This window comes from Rattus norvegicus, chromosome 18 (genome assembly GCF_021556685.1).
Source record: "Rattus norvegicus strain SHRSP/BbbUtx chromosome 18, alternate assembly SHRSP_T2T, whole genome shotgun sequence".
Lineage (NCBI taxonomy): Eukaryota > Metazoa > Chordata > Mammalia > Rodentia > Muridae > Rattus > Rattus norvegicus.
Genome location: NC_141551.1, coordinates 42,536,079 through 42,560,188, shown reverse-complemented (window position 1 = coordinate 42,560,188; position 24,110 = coordinate 42,536,079). Strand labels below are relative to the sequence as shown.

Sequence of the window (24,110 nt, the reverse complement as noted above, 5' to 3'; positions counted from 1 at the left end):
ACAGCTATCTGTTATTACCAGTACAATACAGAACTGGGAGCACTGGAGCATTGGAATTTAAGGAAAAACTAAAGAGAATTGTAACCTTTACAATAATAATAATAATAATAGTGTTATTACATCTTTAAACATTAAAGTGAGGGGCTGGCGAGAGGGTAGACCAAGTCCAAGAGTTTGCCCATAAGCCTGACAACATTAGTTTGATCCCCAGAACCCACACAATGGAAAGAAAGAACCCACTCCTGCAAGCTGTCCTTCTGACCTCGGCATGTGTTACTCATGCAACCACACACAACATAAACGAGGGTAACCATTTCTAAATTCAAGAGAATTAACCATAATCATCATAAACACTAGTGAGCTATGTAAAGCATAACCTCAAAACAAATTGCTTTCTCAAAGCCAGCATCTATTATATATTTTCCTCGAATAGCAGATGTACAATGTAGCTTTTTAGATCTTGGGGTCTTTGTATGTGAAAATAGACTCAGATTAAATAACAAAAGTTCCAAGGCAGAACATCTTGGGGCTTGGGAATGACGCACAGGTGCACAGTGCTGCATTTTAAATCTTACCCTTGAGCAAATTCCAGACAGATGAAAGATATAAATATGAAAATGTAAAATCATACAGCTATATCTCCTTGGTGTAGATTTCTTTTTCTTTCCTAAAAAAATGTTATCACATAGGAAAAAATGTAAAAAGAAAAGAAATGATTGATCTGACTATGTGCAACCTCAAAATTCCAAAGTGATCAATTCAACCTTGATCTCAGAGAAGCCAAAGGTAAAGGCCAGATGTGATGGTACACACCTGTAATCCCAGCATGACGGTGCCTGAAGCAAGTAGATCAAGAGGTAGAGGCCAGCCTGGGCTACTTAACACAGATGATCCACAGAGATCCACAGTCTAACATTTAATGGAACTCGGGAACTCTTATAGAAGAGTTAGGGGAAGGACTGAGGGCCTTGAAAGGTATGGGAACTCCACAGAAAGACCAACAGAGTCAACTAGCCTGGACCCTTGTGGCTCTCAGAGACTGACCCATCAAACAAAGAGCATACATGGGCTGGACCGAGGCCCCGGCACAATATATGTGATATACAGCTCTATTCATGTGAGTCCCCAACAACTGGAGCATGGGCTGCCCCTAAAGCTGTTTCCTGTCTGTGGGATGCACTCCCCTAACTGGGCTGTCTTAAGTGGGCTTAATGGGAAAGGATGCTCCAATCCCTGAAGGGACTGATGTGCCAGGTAGGGAGGACACAAAGGGGGCCCCTGCCCTGTCAGAGAAGGCAATGGGGTGGAGGGAGAGATTGTGTGAGGTGATTGATGGGGGCATCGATCAGGATGTAAAATGAATAAATAAATTAATGGAAAGAAATAAATTTTAATATTGAAAAAAAGTAGGGGAGGGGATGAAGAAATGGCTCAGCAGTTAAGAGAACCAGATTCTCTTCCAAATATCCTGAGTTCAATTTCCAACAACAACATGGCGGCCTCACAGCCATCTATAATGAGTTCTTATGCTCTCTTCAGGCATGCAGGTATACAGGCAGAGAGCACTCATACATAAAACAAATAAATCTCGAGGGGCTGGAAAGATGGCTCTGGCTCAGTGGTTAAGAGTCCTCTTCCAGAGGACCCAAGTTTAATTCCCAGAACCCACATCAGGTGGCTCACAGTCCTCCGTAACTTCAGCTCCAAGGGATCTGACACTTCTTGTCTCCACAGGCACTGACACTTAAATTTACATACACACTTAAACATCATTAAAAATAAAGGGTGACTTCTAGAAGCTAGAGAGAGTAGAATATTAGGAGACACTCATAAAACTTAGTCAATGGGTACTGAGTCACAGAAATAAGCTAGTCTAGTGTGCTATTATTACACAGTAAGGCAACTGTTGATAATAATTTCTGCATATTACAAAACACTAGAGAAAACTGTGTTGAATGATTGCACCAAAAAGAAATGACAAATGACTGAGGAGATATTTAAGCATTTAAATGTCTATTTAAACTGATTTATTAAGCCTCATTTAAACATTACAAGAATACATGCTCCAGAATATCACATAGTACCCCATAGATAAATGTAACTTTTACGATCAGTTAAAAAGTAATATAAAATTTTAAAGAGTACAGTAGAATTCCAGAGCTCCTTTTTCATGTAGACTATAGAAAGCTGCATCGTTCTCCATCTAACAACAGGAAAAGAGAAAAACAAACCTATAACATTGAAACCGCCATGAAGACAAGCCTGGTGAGCAGCCAAGGAATGTAGATTCCAGGTAGGCAGACTCTTCCAGGAGACACAGGACATGTCAACTCTGTGACTTCTGGCACAGGAGTGGGCAAATAAGCAGCTCCCTGAGAGCGAAGAAGACGAAATCCTTGAGAATTTTCAGAACTTCGTCAAGGAAAGCCATTGAGAAATTGGTCAACACAGGAGGATTGGTAGAAACGAGATCTGACCTCCAAACTCATGGGAAATGAGCATTCTCTTAAGTCCCTTCCTCCAAAACAACAAGAAATGTAAAAATTAAAAATAAAAAGCTAAAAGAGGGTCAGGACAATAAAAAAAAGAAATTCTCACCAAATTATGCAGTCGCCTACCAAGGACACACTACTACCTTGCACAGCTGTTTATGACAGGGCAAGAAGAAGACACCATGACTGCCAGCGGAGGGCAGCAAACTCTCTTGCCCCAGTTCCTAGGCCCACAACCATTGTCTCTGAGGAAAGATAAAGAGAAGTCTTCCCATGCACTGCTTCAGAGAAAAGCACAGAAAACTCTCGTTGCCTGAACTGCCCACACAAGTACCCACCTCCACCCTTCTAGTCAAGCCCAGCAACTTTAACTCACATTAGCAGTTTTATTAACCTAGGTAGTATTTGTATAATGCACAATGAACTACTTTGAAAACACAGTTCAATGACATTGACATATTCCCAGTGTTCTACAACAATCGCCACAATCTAATTCCAAAATATTTAATTCATCCCACCCTAGGAAAAAGGCATACCAATTAAGCAACCTCTCTCCATCCCACAGCAACTGGCAGCCATTCATGGAGTCATGGACTTACCTGTTTTCGATATCCCCCTTAAATAGAATCATATAAAATGCAACCTTTTGTGTCCATACTCTTCCACATAACCTTGTATTTTAGAAATCCCTTCGTGTTATAGCACGCATCAGCACTTGTTGCTTTAAAGGTTAAATAGTATCCCACTGTATAGATGGTCTTTGGTTGGGCAATTCATCCATCTGTTGCTAGTCATCTCTTCACATCATTCTTCTACAGCCATACCTCTGTTGGCCTTCCAATCCTGGCCACCCAAGTTCTCAGTTGAGCACTTCTCACCTCCTACCATGACACAGTTTGCTTAAATATTGGCTTTCCCAGTGGAAAAATAGAGGGGGATTGTCCCTCATGGAAGGGGCTTTTGTCTTGTTTTATGTACTCTGCCCCTTTCAGCTTCTTAGACGACTTCTAGAAAGTAGTGGCAGCTTAGTAGTCTGTTAAATGAATGAATGAATAGATAAAATACCCAACACATTTTCCACAAAACTGTTTTTTTGCTTGGAAACGTGAAGCAAAGATAATTCATTTATCTGCAAGATGCTCAGCATTAAAGCACATACTAAATTTATGTCAGTTTTTCTAAATTTATTGTCTTAAGTTCCTTACCTATATTTAGCATCCAAAGTGTGACTAACAATTGCTTTTCTTCTCAAGACTTCCAACAAAATATTCTAGCAGGTTTCCCAGATTATGCTCAAATCCCTTACTGTCAAAAGTGAACAGTTTGGCTTTCTGCTAAACATCACACAAGTGCAGAAATCCATGAATGAACCAGATAAAAGGCAAACTTGAGGAGCCTGCAAGTGAGAGTTAGGCAATACACAGAGACTTATCTAGGATCGGAATGTAATCAGAAAGCAAGCTAAGCTGTGTGCGGCCTGCTGTCCAGCCTAGGCAGGCTTAGAAATGATGATAAGGTCAAAACAAGTTTATACAGTTTAATGGAGGTGAGGGGCGAACTGTTGGGTTAGCTCAGGTTCATATAAGGAGGAACTGGGTGGTTTGGGGGCCTCTCTATGGCCTCTATGCTGAGCAGGAAGGAAAACGTGATCAAATCCTCGGGGCAAAGTCCAGTTCAACACAGGCAATAGGCAAAGCCTGTGATAGGAGGCGACAGCTCAGCTGGGGCTCACTTCTGGGGCATTACCTGCCTAGTTAGGGCAGTTTGCTTTCACCTCCAACTGCTGTAGACTTACCACCATGTAACTTAGTAATTGGCTCTAGGGAGGAAGAGAAGCATTAGTGATTTCTCTCAAGAGGGGAGAGGGCAAAGATCAATGCTGTGAATTATATAAATGTGGTCAAAACTGATCCATTACAACACGGGACTTACCACGGAGCTGTGAGAGACCAGTGTAGCCGTAGACACACAGAAACTGAAAGCAGTGCAAAGAAGAGGGAATATTTTAGGATGAAAATGACAGCTGGGGCAGGTCTTTAAAGGCAGGAAGCAGTCTGAGGATTCCACTAGGTAGGCATGGGGCAGCCACTATGGATTTTGAGCATCATCAGGGTCAGACTGTAAGATATATAGGTCTGGTTGTATGGTGTGTAAAGAGAATGAATGGCGTGTGGTCTTACAGATACATGGTTCCGACATTATTTTTCCATTTCTCTTTGCAGTTTTTCCCATCTTTCCCTTGCTCCTGACTCTGCTTTGTCTCATGAACCAGCATTCTAGGTCCCTGAGGTTCTAAAAGTCTGTGAAATAGCAAACACCCTAGACACAACAGCAATAGGTGTCTACTTGTAACCAGTGGGTCCTACAATCAAAACCAATCCTCAAATTCTTTTAGTGACTTTCTTGAGACTGATGGGCCAGAATTTCTTACTAGTGAGCAAATGCTTGGAAGACGGCAATTTGAAAATTTGTATCTCTAAATCTAAGAATAAATTAAGGTAGAAAATCACAGAGGGAAAAGAAAGTCTTTTAGTGAAGACAATGGAAGTGTAAGTTAATTATATGTAGGCTGATTTATTTAAACACCCAAGCACCAAGTCTTACTAAATAAACTGCCTCTGGCCATGGTCTTTCTAACCAGGTGAGCCTCCTGAAAATGAATTTCTAACTCACAGCAAGATATTAACACCACGAGCCTCCTTGGTGACAGTGGACATAGAGTGCCTGTTTGCCATCCCAGTTTCTTCCTCTCCTGTTGGGATTATGCTCATGTTTCTCATTGATTTCAAATGCTTTAACCTGTTTTGTCCTATGCTGAGGAGACTTTCGAGGCTGGTGTTCTAGGAAATAGTAACAATGATGTCAGTCTAACAACAGAAACACTCGGTAAGGACAACACTCTGTATGGCTCTCACAACATCACTAGTTGCAACGTGACCACAAAGCTGTGGGGCTCAAAGGACAGAGATGCTGAGTCTCCCTCCAGCAGCATTAGCATCCATAAATGCAAGCAAACAGTCCCGGGGTTTCCAACAGAAATCCTATTTGGAGGGGCTTTAGCATGCAGCACTTCTGAGCCACTGTGGACTTCGACTTGACCCAAAAGGCCCCAGGCACATGAACATAATCAGTTCATTCCAAGTTATAATAATAAAAGGCAGGCAACAAATATAAACTGCAATCGTTCACAAATGACTGTGTTTAAACGTGACATTTTACAAGTGGCCATTCCTCAGGTGGCCCTTCTGCCGACGTCGGTACACTAGTCATCACCATCCATCATCCATGGAGAACTGTAGAAACCTGGAGTCAGACACACTGTAAATAATCTGTGAGGCTCTCAGAAAGAATATGTTATTTTAGGCCAGGTAGCTCACTGATATTTCAAAGACATGGAATTGGTCTCTATCTTAAGATTTTATTTCTACTCAATTTCTGAGATGTGCATTTGCACCGCAAATGCAATTTGCAATACATTTTGCAGCAGCCCTGGCCTTCTCTTTCCCCACAACCACTGATCTCCTGGTGGCGACTGGAGGCCACAATTAACCAACCAGCTGCCCTTGACCAGCTCTGCTTAGGGTATTCATAGTCCATCAGATGAGTCTCAACATGCCATTATTATTGCTAAGCAACAACTGGCTAGAGCCGGCCCTGGCTAAAGAAAGCAAATGGCGTTTCAGAAAGTCTAAAAAAAATTAAAATAATAAAATAAAAATGATCATTGTATAATAGCCAGAAGCTGGAAAGAACCCAGATGCCCTTCAACAGAGGAATGCATACAGAAAATGTGGTACATCTACACAATGGAATATTACTCAGCTATCAAAAACAATGACTTTATGAAATTCATAGGCAAATGGATGGAACTGGAAAATATCATCCTGAGTGTGGTAACCCAATCACAGAAAAACACACATGGTATGCACTCATTGATAAGTGGCTATTAGCCCAAATGCTTGAATTACCCTAGATGCCTAGAACACATGAAACTCAAGACAGATGATCAAAATGTGAATGCTTCACTCCTTCTTTAAAAGGGGAACAAGAATACCCTTGGGAGGAAATAGGGAGGCAAAGTTTAGAACAGAGGCTGAAGGAACACCCACTCAGAGCCTGCCCCACATGTGGCCCATACATATACAGCCACCCAATTAGATAAGATGGATGAAGCAAAGAAGTGCAGACAGACAGGAACCAGATGTAGATCTGTCCTGGGAGACAAAGCCAGAATATGGCAAATACATAGGCGAATGCCAGCAGCAAACCACTGAACTGAGAATGAGACCCCGGATGAAGGAATCAGAGAAAGGACTGAAAGAGCTTGAAGGGGCTTGAGACCCCATATGAACAACAATGCCAACCAACCAGAGCTTCCAGGGACTAAGCCACTACCCAAAGACTATACATGGACTGACCCTGAACTCCAACCTCATAGGTAGCAATGAATAGCCTAGTCAGGGAACTAGTGGAAGGGGAAGCCCTTAGTCCTGCCAAGACTGAACCCCCAGTAAACATGATTATTGGGGGGAGGGCGGTAATAGGAGGAGGATGGAGAGGGGAACACCCATAGAGAAGGGGAGGGGGGGCTAGGGGAATGTTGGCCTAGAAACCGGGAAAGGGAATAACATTTGAAATATAAATTAATAAAGATGGAAAAATAAAATAAAAATAAAAAAATGATTGTTGTGCAAAAAAAAAAAAAAAAAAAACCCAGCAGAAAAAGGAAGCATTGCTGCTGAAAACAGTAACAATGACATCTTTTTTGGTTTTTTTTAAGTATCCACAAGTAAGAAACTCAGATATGCTCCTTTGACATGTGTCAGTCAAAATGGTAGAAGTTATGCTCAACCTACACATATTGGTTAATAATTTATACACAGTCACAGTCATAATTATGAAAAGTTAGAATATATTTCCCATCTAGAGATGTTCATAACCCTGTTGTAAAGGAGCAAATATACTTGAAACTATGGAAGTAGGAGAATAATTCAAGATGAAAGTTGAAAGAAAAGAGGTAGATGAGATAGTAAGAGAGACTGTCGATGACTACCGTAGGCAGAAAGGTACAAACTCCTAAGAAGAGTGCCCATGTTAGAGGGCACAAGTGAGTGAGAAACAGTGGGTTATGCTGTCTTATATCCATATGGCTTTCTGTTTATCTGGACATCTTTCCCTCCTCCTTTGGGTTGATCATTTCAAAAGGTGTTTGACAATGGCAGCATTTACAACCCAGAGGGCTTGACATCACAAAGGTTCAGGTAAAAGCTCACTGACACGATGGCCAGCCCTGCCTGAGACCTACATACAGATGAGGAGGAGGATGTAGCAAGTTCCCTAGATGATTCTGACATTCATCCACATCCCTAAGCACTGCTGTAGAGTTTGCCAGAGAGACAAAGGGCAAAGGGTAAGCCAGGGTATCAGCTAGTCCAGTCACTAGCTTGGGACGGATACCAGGTCATTGCATTTTATCCAGCCTCAATTCCCTCACTTATAAGAATGGTGAACTGAGTGTGTGATCTTCTACCTGGGTATTTTCTACCAGCAAGAAGGTTTTTAGTTCATTAAAAACATGGAATCTGCACATGTGAAGTCCATGCAGGAAGTACTAGGGTGTTCCTACATAAAGCACATCTTAAGGGTAAATGAGATAGCTGAATGTGTCCGTGTCACTAGAAGTGTGAACATATGGAAAAGGAAAAACCATTGTAACCTTCTACACCCAGACTTGTTGCTTGCCTCTAGGAAATCCTTGTGAATCAGCATTCCTTAGTCTTGCTTGTTAAGTTGAAAGAACTACTTCAGGGAGCTCCCAACCTCCAGAGCACTATGTTGAGCCTCAAATGAGTTTAATAGGATTCTCAGTTTAAATCTAGCTTGGGCATCATTCTCAAAGTCTTGGTTCAAGTGATGGGACCTAAGACTAGAATGACCTTTCTATCTGGGGAAAATTGCAAGGCCAGTGACTAGAGCCTGTGCGGACACCTCCCTCTGCTATAAAACAAGTAAACCTTTATTTCCATGTTTCTCAAATTAAGTTGACTAAGTTGGTTGCTTTGGGGGGATTAGATCAAATCCTATATGTTCATCTGACTGTCCCCAAAGCCAGGACTCTCTTGTATGCACTGATGATAGTGCATAGCCCAGAGGGAACAGTGAGGTAACCAACCTGCAGACAAACACTGGCAACATTTCAGACACACCACTAGGATGCAGCTGTACAGAGTCAACTCTGTGATGTCAAGCACTTCCAAATTGCAAATGCTACCATTGTCAGATACCTGCCGGATGATCACCCTAAAAGAAAAGGGAGAGATACTCAGTGTGTTCAGCAGGGTGGCTTCACTGGCTCCTACTGTGTCTCCGGGTTTTGTCAGCTGCACATCACTCAGAATTTCAGTAGTACCTTTGAAGATTTTAGCGATGATGCCTAAAGCCTGGAAGAAAGAGGACTTCTAAGGCCCAAGATTAGTATCCTGGGCTGTCACAATGACCTCATACAGGGTGGTGACACCATGACAGATGGTAGCCAGCACATTATTGGCCAACATCATGTCCCTAATCTCGGTGAGGTCCTCCTTGGTAAACTACAAAGCCCACAATCCCCGGGATGTGAGGCAGCACTTTCTCCAGAGCTGGCTTGTTGTCCAGATGCCACCAGACGGCCTTAAGCATCATGGTGTTCTTGCCCATCAGCACCACAGCCTTCCAGGAACAATCGGATCTGTGGCGTCTGTGCCCACAATGAAGCATTTTGGGTAATCAGCTCAGAATTGGATGATCTTAAGGAAGTAGTTGCACTTCCAGGTCACCCTGTCTTCGGTGGTTATCATGATGGTGAGTCAGGAATTGACACAGGCTTTAAAGACATTACTCTAATGAGGATATCTAACAAGAAAAATGCAACTCATATTTTTATTTATTTTTTTAAACTTAATCTGCCAATCAAGTCATTACACTTTAGAAATTTCTCTAACGCTCATTAAGCCTAGCATATATTTATTGCACTTTTAACTAACCTTTTAGCTTAATAAAGTAACACATAAGGGTGTCTGTGAGCTGTTTGGCTAAGACTCACTTGAAAAGCAATTTCAATATAAGCTGAATCTACCCTAGTTGTTGACACATCTGCTGTCTCCTGGCTATTCCCCTAGCAGCTGCTGCCAGTGCACATATATTCAGGACTGCAATCAGGAGGGTACCCACTGAATTCTAAACTGTGAGATGAAACAGGAAGAAATGAGAGGAGGAGAGGGCAGAGGAACCCGCACCCTCAGTATCTTCCAAGGGCGATCTTTTACTAATCCTGTAGTGTCTATTGGTATGTTAATTAAGACAGAAAAATCTTAGACTGGGATTGAGGGAGATCTGACAGCACTTTTTAGAAATCAGTATTCCGCATGAGAAGCAGACAAAATAATTTTTAAAAGAAATAGTATCCTAAAATTCCTTCTGTGGAGCTCTCCAGAAGCTTTGGATTTCCAAAGTACAGCACAGCTGGCTGGAGCAGGAAGAACCACTCACCAAAACAGCCGGCACTATTCTAAAGCTTCTGCTAGATTCACTGGAACATCACCAAACAGTAATACCTTTTTCTCTTGTTTACTTTTGACTTTGTTTCTTTTCTGTCTTTTTTTTTCCAGAGCTGAGGACTAAACCCAGGATCTTACAGTTGCTAGGCAAGCGCTCTACCACTGAGCTAAATCCCCAACCTCTGATTTTGTTTCTTTAGGCAGGATCTTGCTATGTATCCCTTTTGGCCTAGAACCTTCTTTGTAAAACAGTCTGGCATCCAATTTGCAGAAATCTTCCTGCCTCTGCCTCCAGGGTTGTAGGATTACAGGCACATGTTACCACATATGAAATAAGAACATCTAATTCCAAAATGGAAGGCACATGGTGGGTGAACTCTGAGTGTGACACTGCCAGTTTCCCCATCAAGCAGGAACATAGCTACATTTGCCTAGTGAACACTGTCCTCAAAGGGTGACAAACCACTCCTCTAGGACCCAAGATGGTTAAAGTCTTGCCTCTAACACTAATGGCCTATGCTGTGGCTCTTATAAGTTACTAACAATCTTTGAACCTGTTGTGTCAACTTCGTCTGCACATGTCACAGTGTGAGTACATATGGAAGCAAGAAGTCAATGTTGGAACAACTTCAATTGCTCTCCAGGCCATTTTTTAGGATCTCTTACTAGGCTTGAAGCTCACTATTTCAGTTAAACTGACGAGTCAATGAACTCCCAGGATGCCCTAGCATTGGACTTTTAGGCAAATGCCATGATGGCATTGGACTTGGGTCCCCAAGATCAGAACTCAGGTCTTCCTGCTTGTGCATAAGTCCTTTACCTTCTAAGCCATTGACCCAGCCCTTCTTTCAGTTCTTAAAGTGAGATTTCAATAGTTCCTACTTCAGATGATTGTTTTGAAGAATAGCTGAGAGGCTGTGAGTGTGGTTCAGGGATTGAAAAAAAAAGACTAAGGGTGATAAACCCTGGCCTGTAGCCTGAAAAATAGTATATTCTGAATAAATAGTAAGTCTCACTGCTACCATTGCCTATATTAAAGGGATCCAAAATTTCAACTGTGCCTAGTCCACTTAACGATGAATTTCGTGTATTGAGATCATTTTCTAATTGTCATTGGAAACTAATTAAGCTGTGTTTTTTTCCATAAGAGATTAGAATTGGATACAGTTTACTGGAGGATCAAATGAAACAACCCAGTAAACAGTGGGGGAGTGAGGGAGGGGCATATCTCTGCCTAGGTTGCAGCAAGCATTAAGACAGGAGCATGTAAGCAGAGCAAGAGTAGAAAACACCACAGGAAGATTCTTCTATATTCTTTCCACTACAAGTTGCTTTCTTCCTGTGTGAACCAGATATGTGTGTTCAAACAAAGGCCGTGACAGAAGGTTAAAAACTGTAAGCCAGGCAGTGGTGGCACAGGCCTTTAATCCTAGCACTTGGGCAACAGAGACAGGAGGATCTCTGTTTGAGGCCAGCATGGTCTACCTAGGGAGTTCTAGGACAGACAGAGCTACATAGTGAGACACTGTCTCAAAAACAAAACAAGACAAACAAAAAAGCTAAAAGGCTCAATCTTGGGTTTTGAGCTTAATCAAATAATCTGCAGTTTTACAAAAGTGGCAAGTGAAAGGTAAACTTACTGAGTCACTTACTGAGTTACTGGTCTCTGGGGATATAATGGCATCCAGATACCATCTTACTTAGCAAAATATTCATGGCAATCAAAATCAATTTAGCCCTATGTTAAAATACAAAGTATGAATAAAACTTCTAGTAGATACAATGATATCCAAGCTAATATACAAATGAGACAGACGTGAGTTACCAACTTGTTATTTTAAAATTCATTTGGGGCTGAATGAGGTTAAGAGTGGCTCTTGTAGAAGACCAGGGTTCGATTACCAGCACCCATGTGATGATTCTCAACCATCCATAACTCCCATTCCCGGGAATCTGATGGCCTATTCTGACCCTTTGCAGGCACCAAGCATGCTTGTGGTACACATACATACTTGAAGGTGAAACATTCATAGATCAAAGATGAATAAATCAATTTTAAAAAATTAAAGTCACTTATACACCACTAAGCTTTATAATAAGAGGCACTGTTGTGTTGGTTAGTGCTGACTGCCTAGGTCTGAATTCCAGCCTGCTGCCTCCTCCTCTATGAACACAGGTCACTTAGTGACTCTGCAGCTCCTTTGAACATCGGGACAATGCACTACTTACTGCAAATGACTGTGGAAGGTTTGGCTGTCTTTTTAAATGAGTTTATCTGTTCACAGCACTTAGATCAGATCCTATACATGTACATTAGTGTCACTGAGTTATTTGCTCTCATTTTTATTTCATAAAATAAAAGAAACCAGTCAATTTTTAAGATGTCATTATGGTGTCAGATCATTTCAGCAATTCAAGATAGTTCTAAGGACAGTCCCCTCCTTGAGTAGAATTTCCCAAGCATTCTTTCTTAACACCTGAAGCACTAAGAAGTCACATTATTCCATAAGTCATTTCTTTTCTTTTCTTTTCTTTCTTTATTTTCTCTCTTTTCTGTTTTTTTTCTTTTGCTTCTTTTTTCCTTTCTTCCATGTTTAGGTATGGAAGATACCTTAAGCTTTGCAAGAGAAGGAAACATGGTGTTTGGCTCTGTAATCATTTTAACACTTAGCTGGATAGATCTGTGGATGAATGGGTGAGCATGATCAAAGCCAATTAGCGAATGTGGAGACAAGTGGGAAGCACCCTGGTGTTCTAATTAGTTGATAAGGCTGTGAGCTTATGCAGAACAATTAAGATTACTTAGCAGAGTCAGACACCTGCCTTAAATCTCAAACACAAGAAGCTGCCAGAAGAATAGACTTTCTAGCTGGTCATCATTGGCCTCAGCACAGCTGATCTGCTTAAGTTTAAGCTCCTCTCAGTGTCCTAGGCAGTTCAGTAATCTGTACACTTGTTTGGTTTTTAGGTTTTTTTGGTTTTTTGTCTTTGTTTTGTTGTTTGTTTTGAGACAGGGCTTCTCTGTATAGCCCAGGCTATTCTGGAACTCACTCTGTAGACCAGACTGGCCTTAAACTCACAGAGATCTACCTGCCTCTGCTTCCTGAGTGCTGGGATACAAAGGGTGTGCTACTACCTCCCCTCTATACATTTGTTCTTACCATTTCCTTAGACTTCTCAAAGTCATCCTCTTGCTCAAAACAAATGATCATATCATATGTAGAAAGGGTCTTCTAATAAATACTGAAAATGCTTCCCAGAAAGAAGTCCAGATAGATACTTCTGTGAACAATCTCAACACAACAGCATCCCACCCACCCACACCCGACTCTGAAAAATCTTATGATATAAAACAAAATAGCTTTTGTGGATCTCTTGATTGTATAGGTTTGGCTCTGCTGGGCATTTCTTGTGCTCAAAGCCCTGTGATCAGATCTCAGGTTGGTAGTCATAAGGAAGTCTTCACTATTGAACTCTCTGCAGACAGCCAGAGTAGACTCAAGCAACTACATCCTGCAGGAAGTTCGCCTGTGGCTCCTGATGTACACCCCATAGGTGGCTTTAGGTGCTCACATTCTTATGCTTGGATGTGAAGAGAAACTGTAAGATCCATCATGTCCAGAGGTAGAAGGAGAGGCTGCCAGCATCTTAAGGGATGCTGCAAACTGCCATAACCACTGAACTTTCTCCAGCCCTCTGTTTGTAAATTGCATTATGCTGTAATCTACATACTTGGGCTCTCACTAAGAATTATTTCATCGCTATGAAATGAATGGCTAGCAATGTGGTGGATATGACTACTAAGTCCATGGACATTCAATTAAAATATGTTACTAGGCTTGATGGGACAAGCTTTTAATCCCACCAACTGGAAGGCTGAGGCAGAACTCCGTGAGTTCAGGCCAGCTTACTTTACATAGTGAGACCCTACCTCAAGCACAACAACAATAACAATTTAGAAAAAAGATTATGTATTAAAATTTTTCAAAAGATGGTTATTATCTTAGTCAAGGTTTCTATTCCTGCACAAACATCACGACCAAGAAGCAAGATGTGGAGGATGGGGTTTACTCAGCTTACACTTCCACATTGCTGTTCATTACCAAAGGAAGTCAGGATAGGAATTCACTCACACAGGGCTAGAACTTGGAGGGAGGAGCTGATGCAGAGGTATGGAGGGATGTTATTTACAGGCTTGCTTTCCCTGGCTTGTTCAGCCTGTTTCTTATAGAATGCAAGACTACCAGACCAGGTATGGCACCACCCACAATGGGCCCTTCGACCTTTCATCACTAATTGAGAAAATGCCTTAGAGCTGGTGAAAGAGCGTACCCCAAAACGGGGAGCCTCGTCTCTCGCTCCGATCGCGGGGTGGGGTGCCCCCAGGAATCACGAGTAGCCATTCTTGATGTAACAGCAAGAGGTAGCTTTTATTAACGAGATCCCGGGTCGTAGCGGGATCCCGGGTCAACACGTATCTCACACAGGAGACAGAGGAATCGACCCCGAGCCTCCAAACTCGGGGGTTTATATAGGGGAGGTAAGGGGCATTCGCACGGTTACACATGATTGGTCAATTCGGCTCGAAATGACATCAGCAAGGAGTATGTGTTATCTAGCAGCTCGGCAGGCAGGTAGGGTGGCTCATCTCACTCAGGGGTGTGAAGGAAGGGGAGGGGGTGGCTACAGATGGTCAATGTCCTTGGGGCTGATAGCTGGTTTGGCAAGTCCTATCTCTGGCTCTCCCTCAGGCACGTCCGGCCCTGCACATCCGGACTCTGTCAATGAGCAACCTTTATGAAACTCTAGTTCTGCACATCCGGACTCTGACAATGAGCAACCTTTATGAAACTCTAGTTCTGTACATTCAGGCTCTGACAATGAGTAACCTTTATGAAACTCTAGTTCTACATTCCCCACTTCTTTTTTTTTTGTTAATAGTTCTAATCTTAGAACTTCATGGAGAACTCAGCTTCATCTAGCATAACAGCTTGGTATTATTGTCTTAACATGAGGATTCTAATCTGGACACTATCCAAGCCTATCCACCAAGGTCATGACTAGCTTTTAGAACTTCTAAGCTTATACAGACTGTGATCCCTGAGGCACAGTCCCAAGAAGTGTTAAGAGTACTAACATATGCAATGTTACATCATTTGTAATGGAAATCAAGCCTATCCCACACCTATCTTGATAGAACCCAGGACAAACATGACTGAATTTCCCTCTAGGTCCCAGCTCTCAGCCCCAACAGCTAGTACACGGCTGGTGAGGGCTGAGAATTGACAGCTGTCAGGGTGGTCAGCAGTACCAGGTACAGTCCTTTCCAGCGAGGCTCGAATGTCTGGGCTCAGTGTAGCTGCAACCTGGAACTGATGGGATGTCTCAGGGGTCTCCGGGGCATAGGCTGCTGCCAACTGTGAGCAGATTTCTTTCTGTATCACCTATAGGTCTTTTAGCCTGGCACACAAATCATTATTACTATGGCACTATGACATGTTGGTTCAGTAACATCATCTAATACAGTCGGGGGGGGGGGGCTGAGGCCCCATATAAGATCTTAAAGCGGGTAAGGCTGAATCTGGAAGGGGTATTTCTTGCTCTGAAGAGAGCAAGAGGGAAGGAGTGTCACCCAGTCTGCGCCAGTCTCCATGGTCAATTTAATCTGGTCAGGGTCTCTTTTAAAATTTTATTTATTTACTCTACCTGTCCTGAACTTTGAGGTCTGTAAATACAATGTAATTTCCAATCAACCTCTAAATACTTGGCCACACCCTGGCTTACCTTGGCAACGAAAGTAGGGCCTTTGTCTGACCAGATTACCTTGGGCATTCCAAATCGGGGGAAGATTTCTTCCAGTATCTTCTTGATGATTGCAGAGGCCATCTCTCATTTGGTGAGGAAAGCTTCTATCTATTCCTGAAAAAGTATCTACAAGCACTAGGAGATACTTGTGATTATATTTTTCTGGTTTTATCTCAGTGAAGTTCACTTCGACTTTTCACTAAACTCTCTAGGTCTCTTTGCCCTGTTTGCTTGCTAAGCATTCACTTATTGACATACCTTATACTTTCTACTGTCTCTCTGACTAAAATCTTAAAGTCTGTTACATACACCTTAACTACTTGGACAAACTTCTTATCTCCTAAATGAGTCCATTTCTGTATTTGGCAAAGTGAGTCTTTTCTTTGCTCTCTGGGGAGTATAGCTTTCCCCCAATGGCAAGTGTGCCATTGCCCTTTATCTTTTAAGCAATTTGGGCCTTTTCTAAGTGAGGCCATCCCTTAGTCCGATCCTAGTTCTCAGTGGCTGTCTCTTGCAGGCCTGCAACCAGGATAGGATCCTGCATAGCCATTTTTCGAGCCACTTGATCTGCTTCGTTATTGCCCCATGCCACTGAATCTCTTCCCTCCTGATATCCTGAGCAATGAATAGTACTCACAGTTGTTGGCTTCACCAGGGCATCCAAGAGATGGTAAAGGCATCTGCAGTGCTGATGTACTGGGGGGTTGAGGTTCAGCCATCCCAGATGACATCGTGTTGTCCACCATGGCAGCACCCACTTATCTCTGACCTTCATGAAGAGAACTGTTCCCGTCTGTAGACAAGGTAGCCTCGGCCTTCAGCAGGGGTCAATCAGCCAGTCGCAGAGGTCTTTCCTCCACCCATGGGCTTCTGCCAGTGCTTGACACTCGTGCTGTGGTGGCTCCAGGTCCGGATTGGGCAGCAAGGTGACCAGATTGTCCCCAACCGGTGGAGAATCTAGTCCATGGCAGCTGACCAGTGGTCCCATCTTTTGGGACACTCTATTCAAAGGCAAAACATCAGCCACTCTATCACAGTTTAAGTCCTGGATTGGGTGATAATTGTTAGTGCCCGGCTGGCAGGAGTGATGTGTTCCAGGCAGAAAAGCACTGAGCCACACATCTCCCAGCATCAGGTACTGGTGCACTGAGACAGGTCTTAAGCTCCACATACACAGTCTGTAGATATGCATACACATGGCCTCACCCAGTCATTTTAGCCCACGCAAGCCATTTTGGAGAGCAATTTTCTCATGAGCAAGGGATAGGGGCAGTCAGAGATGACCATGAACTAGTGGGTGGGCTACCCGGCCCACCCCAAGGTCCACTGTTCTTCGGGAAGTCCATAAGTATTGTTCGTTGCCAGTAGTCCCTTGCACTCAAGGTCTTTGGATATTGGCCCACTGGGGGGCATAGGAGCACAGAGCATTGGGTCCCTGTATCCACACTTCCCTTCTATCTCTGTACATAGCCAGCACTCTAGAACCAAGAAGCTCTCCAGTGGCCCCTCTTGTTCTTTCTTGGGCAGTCCCTGACCCAGTGTCCTTTTTCTTCGTATTAGGCACACTGATCTTTAGCCAGGAATTCTCTTCTGTTGCCAGGTACTATCTTCCTAGGTTCCCTAACTACTGTGGCCAGTATATGTTCCTCTCTCGTCTTTTATCTCTCTTTAGCTCTCTAATTTCCTCTTCTTTTTGTCTCTTTTCTTCCCTAGCTTCCTGCTCTTTTTACCTCTTTCTTTCTTTCTTTCTTTCTTTCTTTCTTTCTTTCTTTTCAGTCTCTCTGCATCTTCTTCTACAGCTATTAGGTGCTGTCCACTTTTCTGCACAGACCCTGAACCACGCATCAACTTATTTTCTCTGCAACTTACAATAACTCTCTCACTGACTTAGCTTAACCCTTCAAATTTCTGTAACTTTCTCTTCATATCTTTTCCTTATCTTAGCCAGATTGGTGGGGCATTTTCCAGCCCCTCAGAGACCCACCCTTGGAGCCTGGCGGCAGACCTGGCACTCCCTACCTTCAGGTGTCTGAAGAGAGCAGGCAGAAGTGAGGGCCTTCTATCTGTGTTGGAACCTTGTTGTTGTTTTTTTTTTTTTTTGGCCTCTAGTAGGATTCTGTCTTTCCTCGGTGGTAAAGAAGACCTGTAACAGTTACTAACAAGCATCTCAAATGGGATGGTGAGAAAATAAGAGAATCTTGAGAATAGAGGTCTACTGAAGAGGGCAAACAGCATTTAGTCACACAGCTAAACCAGGAGGCCTTTCTTGGAACGAAAAGGCCATTGTACAAATAAGCACAAGCTTTGTCTATGAAACGGAAAGGTGAGCAGAGAGGCAGCCGATCTGTTATCGACTATCTCTCTAGACTTAGATTTTCCCTCAAGGAGCATCTCTCTTCAGTGTCAGCTCCGTGGCTTTGTCTCTCAAGAGAACTAGCCTCCAAATGGCACTAGGCTTTTAGTAACAACTAATAACAAAAGGATGGAGAGATGGTTAGAACCTGGTTGCTAGATGCCAGGTGGCTGACAAAAGAATCGTAACCAGTTCACCTGGGGCTATCAGGACCTCAGTAGTAGCCCTTTACCAAACTGTCTCACTAGGTTTAAAAGGCCCATGGAAAAGAAAACATTAATCCTGACCTTGGCCACTGCCAAAGCCTGAATTCTAAATTTTGACTGGCACAACAAAACAAAGTTCTTTACAGCTTGTTGTAGATTCTTTGAAACTATTTTAGGGGCTCTTTTTGTCCCCCAACCTGGGGCATTTTGACCATAGGGGCAGGAACTGGCTGCTGTGGGAATAGGACCAAAGGCACTCTCCATGTTAATGATGACCAACGAGAAAAGTAATTTAGTGCTGGAGACTGACTCCTCCCTTGGAATAAAGACAGCAGATAAGGCAAGCTTCCTTAAAGAACTTCTCTAAATGAGCGCTCTCCTTCTGTGAGCAAATGTCAGAAATTCCTTTCTTGTTCTTGTTTTCCTTATAGTCCTCTCCCACCTAGCTCTCAGCCTTTTTAGATCATTCTTCCTTCCCGTAGCATTTCTAACACAGCCTGTCCCTTTTTTTTTATAGCCTGTTGACAGCCTTTCTGACCTTTTAGGCAGCTACGCACTAAGTGTCAAACCGGCTGAAACTCTGCCTTTAAGATTCCTTACTCCCAAGCAAAATTTAAATCTTCCCCAGCCTATCACAGCTGGCTGCGAGCACAAGCACAGATAAAACACTGTTTTAAAGATTAACTTTGGCTATCAACCAACACACCGCCACTAGAGCAGGGTCCATAAGATTAAGTTTCTTAGAACCATCTGATTTTACCTCCCAACAGAATTCCAGAGTATCCCCTTGCCCTAACATCCGTCCAATGGTCCACCATCAAAGACAAAGGGGTTATCACAGTCAGATCTTTTTGACTGCTAGTTGCCGGGTCCTCCCGACAAAGGCTGGCTCGTGGAACGTCTCTCACGCGTCCCAGAGCCAGGACCCGACAAAGGCTGGCTCGCGGAATGTCTCTCACGTGTCCCAGAGCCTGCGCGATTGGGGCGTCCCCCGGTGCGCTTTCTAAAAAGGAAAAAAGAAAGAAAAAGACTATTCGGAGTAGGAATCCTTCATCTACTCACAGGCGCCATTTCAGGGTGGGGAACCTTCTTCCACCCGTGCACAAGGCAGGAATCCTCCTTCTGCCCAGACAGTGCACTCTCAAGCTACCTTTCTACAGGGTGGGGAACCTTCTTCCACCCATGCACAGGGCAGGAATCCTTCTTCTGCCCAGACAGTGCACCAAGACACTAAACCGGTACCAAAAAACACAGACTATAGGACTTAATTCACACACACACACACACACACACACACACACACACACACACGCACATTCAGAGGCCGCTTTCCAGCACTCACACTTACGTACCTCCAAGTGGCATTCGGGGTTCCGGGGGGTCACGCTCCGATCCCGGACAAGCCCCCAAATGAAAGAGCGTACCCCAAAACGGGGAGCCTCGTCTCTCGCTCCGATCGCGGGGTGGGGTGCCCCCAGGAATCACGAGTAGTCATTCTTGATGTAACAGCAAGAGGTAGCTTTTATTAACGAGATCCCAGGTCGTAGCGGGATCCCGGGTCGACACGTATCTCACACAGGAGACAGAGGAATCGACCCCGAGCCTCCAAACTCGGGGGTTTATATAGGAGAGGTAAGGGGCATTCGCGCGGTTACACATGATTGGTCAATTCAAAAGGTGCACGGTTACTTTCGGCGCGAAATGACATCAGCAAGGAGTATGTGTTATCTAGCAGCTCGGCAGGCAGGTAGGGTGGCTCATCTCACTCAGGGGGGTGAAGGAAGGGGAGGGGGTGGCTACAGATGGTCAATGTCCTTGGGGCTGATAGCTGGTTTGGCAAGTCCTATCTCTGGCTCTCCCTCAGGCACGTCCGGCCCTGCACATCCGGACTCTGACAATGAGTAACCTTTATGAAACTCTAGTTCTACACTGGAACTCATGGAGGCAAGAGGCTCCTTTCTCTGTGATAACTCCAGCTTGCGTCAAGTTGACACACAAAACCAAACAGTACAGTTATGAACCAAAATAACTTTTATAAAAGGTGATGATGGGATTCAAATTTAGGGCCTTTTACATCCTAGGCCCTTCCACATTCCTATGACCTCAGTTACCACATTTTATCTGAACACCACACTTTTCTGACTCTATATTTTCTATAGCCATCTCTTTGACCCTATTTCTTCTAAAATAGGTTTTACTATATATAGCTAAGGCTAGCTTTAAATCTTAAATCCTCCTGCCTCAGCTTTCCAACTGCTAGGATTACAGGCTTAAAACATAAGCACATCTGGACTTGTGTGTAGGGAGGCAAGCTGTGAACAGTACACTGATTCCTGGTTGAGATAGTTCTAATCCCTGGGAACTCTCAAAAGGGATGGCAGGAGCATTCCCAGTCTCCCAGGAGATCAGACCCTTCTCATTTAGCTACAGCCCACCCCCCACAACCCCCTATAGAGAGGTTTGAGACTGATCAGCCATGTAGGGCAATGCCCCAAGACCCTCCTCCATAGGTGAGGACTCGAGCACAAGTTATATAGGCTCAAGACAGATCAGTCCTGTAGCAGGACCACACCCCCAAGTATGTAGATGAGGTATTCCCAAGTTCTCAGGCCAAACCAACAGGAAGTACCTACTGCCAGATCCCGACGGCTCCTGAGACTGTATTTAAGAATCCTGTTCAGAAAGATTAAAGATGTGAAGGAATTATTCCATCATCTGAGAGCTTCTGTCATGAGAGCTGTAACACCACCACTTGGGAAAGAGATCTGATCTCCAGAAATCGCCCGCCACTAGTTCCCCTGCACCCCTCGCTGACTAGTCAGCCCCCAGCTGGCCGGAAATGGAGGCAAAGCAGCACCAGCAGGGGCGGCCAAAAGCAGTTGCATTCACTGCCTGAGTTCTCTCCCCTTTCTCCAGAACCCACGCACCTAGCCGGACCAGAGATTTCAGTAGAAAACCACCAGTGCCAAAGCCCCATACTTGTGCATCTTTAAAGGAAAGAAATTCCCAAGTCAAAGTTGGTCCTTACCCTGTATGTATAAATAACCCCACCACCTTTACTCTTAGGCAAGATAATTCTAAGGTTTGAATTTAGCAGTATTCTCCACTATTTCTCTATATCATTCTGCCATTCTGCTACCCACTGTGGAAGGAGACTTCAGGATTTTCCAGTTACTTTCTACTTCTTTCCCTGTATCAATTCTTCTTTTTTTAGGTCAAGGTTTCTTGAACTCAAAATATTATCCTGCCTTTAAGGTCAGCTCCTTGGGGAACCCAAAGCAAAATATCCAATGAGCACACTAGAGCCATATACATTGCCTATGATTATTGTGTTGAAGTTAATCTAGTTCAATTATAATTTGTGAAAGATAAAACACAAAAGTAAATTATAATAGAGTGAATATTTTGTTGTCACCTGCCACTGTCAAGATATATAAATAACAGTGCAATAAATTTATTGAAGGCTCACAGGTTGACAAGTTAGAATGATCACCAAAGAATCAAATACGGGTAAAGCTAGGAAACCAGGAGTTTTGATTTTTTTTTAATCTTTTTTTAAAAAATATTACAAAGCAAAGTAATAAAAGACATTCCCCTGAGGACTCTATAAACTTTCCACTACTGTTCTTACCAAGAAAGCCTTACAGTTGTCAGGACAGGGTTTGGGGACAGAATGGGGTGTCCTAGTTAGCACTACTATTGCTGTGATGAAACATCATGACCAAAAGCAACCTGAACTGGAAAGAGTTTGTTCCACTTACACTTCCGCATCACTATTTACCCGCAAAGGAAGTCAGAGCAGGAACCTGGAGCCAGGAGCTGATGCAGAGGCCATGGAGGGATGCTGCTTATTGACTTGCTCATCTTGCTTTCTTACAACACCCAGGGCCAGGGACCCAGATATGGCATCAGCCACAATAAGCTTCACCCTCCCACATCAATCACTACAAAGAAAAATGGCCTACAGTCTAATCTTATGAAGGCATTTTTCTCAGTTGGGGCTCTCATCTCTTCAAATGACCAACCTGCCAGAGGCTCACAGCATCTTAGTCTTATTATATACAAGTGCTACTACAGGCCGTTGCTCTAATAAGACAGAAGGGCAAGAAAAGGGCTAGCCCAAGGTTTCAGTGGCATGGTGTGGGAAATCACCTTGACTTTCTAGTCCTTCCAGTATCACTTTGGAGATGTGCCTCAGCAGCTGTGAGCCAGACAGACTTTTTAAGTGAAATCACAGTTTGATGCCAGGCACTGAAAAAGCATTTGATAAATAGTAACGTTTCTTCTTCAGAAATGTTCACATAGGCTCCATCGATACTCATCCCGGCCTGGTTGTGCAGCTATTGAATAACTGTGGCTTCCATCTTCAGTTCCTGACTAAGTTAGCCAATGTTATCTTACCACTACCAGAGGCTTTCTAAAAAATCACTGATGACTAGACTCTAAGGCTCATATCAACTGAAATGAAACATCTTCAACTGAAAAGAAGTTTTTCAAGGTTCTCCTAGTCAGTTGGATTTGTGCGGAAGGTTGGTTTAAATAAGCTTACTTAGCTGAAATAAACTAGAATTTATAAACAGGGCCCATCATTGTATCCAGAGACAGCCAGGCTGATACACTGAAGACAAGAAAACAAGTATGTTTGTCATCAGGGCGGAGCTTGAGGGGAGAGACCACTGAGAGTCACAGATTGTTTTTCAAATATTTGAAGAGGCTAAACATCTGTTGTTTCCTCAGAATTGATTAATCGTGTGCTTTGTGGTTTTCTGTAATATAAGAGTTACAGGTGTCCAGGTTTTTATCAAAATAAGAGACAGCTCTTCCAGTGATTACTTGCCAAGGACCACCCTCAGCTTAGAGAAGGGATCTGAGAGAAGGGGAGTCTGGGAGCAGCAAAAAGAATGACTTGAAGTCAAATAGTGGATCCAAGCTGACGACCTGTGTGCTTGATACAGCTTTTCTGGCCTGCTTCTCTGTGTTCTGCTTTGTCTCTGGAGATTTGTCTGGCTAAGAGATCTCTCTGTCAGTGTGTGTGTGTGTGTGTGTGTGTGTGTGTGTGTGTGTGTGTGTGTGTGTCTGTGTGTCTGTGTGTGTCTGTGTGTGTCTGTGTGTGTCTGTGTGTGTCTGTGTCTGTGTCTGTATGTCACTGTGAGTTCTTTAAGCAATTCTCTCTTTTTACCCTAAAAAATTCTCTGGATAGCTCAACTCCTGCAGAACACAGGCCCAGTCTTTTAGTTTACATATCAATCTAGCCATTTACTCCAGGTTTTCCTCTTGATTATCTTATGACCCTAGCCTTTGATTCATAGGAGACAGGAAGAATACATTTTTTTCCTTACCTTTGCAAAAGAATTCACAGACCCGTCCTCCTTTGTTCAGCACAGAACATAAACTATTTGGGTGGGACCCTGCCCTGAAATTACCATTTTCACCACCCCTGAGCCTAACCTTGCTAAGTCCTAGGCTGATCCTGAACTCTGGATTCTATCTCCCTTTGTAAGCATAAACAACAACAGCAACAACAATAATAATAGCAACAACAACAATAGCAAAACTCAGCTGGGTAGGTCTTCTTCAATCACCACTCCCTAAATCTCTTCATCTCCTTCCTTAGCAATTTTCTGACAAGTTGGCTCACAGCTCAGCTTCTTTTGTTCCTCTAGATTCGTGAAGCCCCTCATATAATTCATATTGCATCCTTATTTTTTGCATAGTTGAG

The 24,110-nt window shown here is 43.3% G+C and overlaps 1 long non-coding RNA gene and 1 pseudogene across 1 annotated transcript in view; both read right to left on the bottom strand.

The window, feature by feature from the left end:
* Positions 1-24,110, bottom strand: part of LOC108348790 (uncharacterized) — a 133,154-nt gene that overhangs the window by 25,091 nt on the left and 83,953 nt on the right. The gene's annotated exons all lie outside the window — the stretch shown is intronic.
* Positions 8,490-9,328, bottom strand: LOC147999779 (large ribosomal subunit protein uL10 pseudogene; annotated as a pseudogene).